At 43.0% G+C, this 1424-nt stretch overlaps 1 non-coding gene across 1 annotated transcript; it reads right to left on the reverse strand.

Moving 5' to 3' along the window:
* Window positions 1–1042: 1042 nt before the first annotated feature.
* Window positions 1043–1149, reverse strand: LOC141610376 (small nucleolar RNA R71). The gene has a single exon (XR_012528284.1). It is a non-coding gene; the product is annotated as a small nucleolar RNA R71 (small nucleolar RNA).
* Window positions 1150–1424: the final 275 nt, after the last annotated feature.

The following is a 1424-nucleotide window of genomic DNA, read 5'->3' on the forward strand; positions in this document are numbered from 1 at the left end:
CTAATATCGTAAGGTGGGTGTCTCTAAGCCTAAGCAATTGACAATGTTATTAGTACCAAGCTTATCATGATCATATGTTTAACTTTGCATGTGTGACCCGAACCCCTTAGACTCCCTTTTAATCATATAATTTACATCATTATTTTTATTATTCACCAAACAACCAAACCAACCCAAATCGTAATCGACCTTGATAAAAATATACCCATAGCAATTCACGAAGTAATTCCCGTTTCCTTGTGTTCGACCCCTATTACTACATTAAATTGTGTCTAGGGAAATTATCTTTGCATAGGTACGCGATAAGCCTATCAAATTTTGGCGCCGTTGCCGGGGAAACGGTTTTATTGCTTTTTGAATTGTCGATTTTTATCTTGTTTTCCTTTGTCTTGGGGAACACTTGTTCCTTGAGACCGTTACTTATCACTTCTCTAGAAATTGTTGTCTTATGCCCAGGTCCTCTCGTAGTGGAGAATTGCTTTCACCGGATTCCGAACCCGAGAAAACCTTTAGGAGAAGACGACGTTTTTGGAAGGAAGTGAAAGAAGCCACTTCACCCGTACAAGTTGAAAGTGCTAGAATGTCTTACCTAGACGATCTAGAGGTTCTTGAAGAGGAGGAGGTTTCTTGTTCATCATCTCCACCACCATCAACATCTACTACCAAAAAGATGGTGAAACTTTCCGATCACTCAAAGCCCACCGCGGCCATGCTTCCGGCCGGAATCACAACCACTCAAATCACCGCACCGGAATTTAAGATCAAGCCGGCTTTCATTAGCCTTGTGGAGAGGAAGCAATTTGGGGGAAGTCCTTTGGAGGATCCCAATTTGCATGTGCAAAACTTTTGTGACTATTGCTCCATGATCCGTCAAACGGGCGTCACTCAAGCCCAAATAAGGGAAATGCTTTTCCCTTTCTCTTTGAAGGACAAGGCCAAGCTTTGGATCAATAGCCTTAACCGCACCACCTTGGAAATCACCAATTGGGAGACATTGGCTCTTGCTTTCTATCAAAAGTTTTTTCCACCGGAGAAAACTCAAACTTTGAGGAGCCAAATCACCGGATTCCGTCAAGAAGCTCTTGAGAGCTTATATGAGGCTTGGGAGAGGTATAAAGAGCTTCAAAGGCAATGCCCACATCATGGGCTAGATAATTGGTTTCTAGCAATAACATTCTACAATGGATGTTGTGCCGAGTCCCGAAGGATTCTTGATTCCGCCAACAATGGGCGGTTTGATCAAATTGACACCGACCTTGCTCATGCCACGATCGAATCTATGGCGGTCCATGATGTCCAATATGTCAATTCCCGAGTTGTGCCATCCAAAGGTAAAGAAGAATCCTCTAACAACTCCGCTTTGCTAGCTCAAATTGCTTTGCTCCAACAACAATTGGCGGAAAGAGATGCTAAGGATTCCATTC

Source organism: Silene latifolia, chromosome 10, assembly GCF_048544455.1.
Source record: "Silene latifolia isolate original U9 population chromosome 10, ASM4854445v1, whole genome shotgun sequence".
NCBI classification, from domain to species: domain Eukaryota; kingdom Viridiplantae; phylum Streptophyta; class Magnoliopsida; order Caryophyllales; family Caryophyllaceae; genus Silene; species Silene latifolia.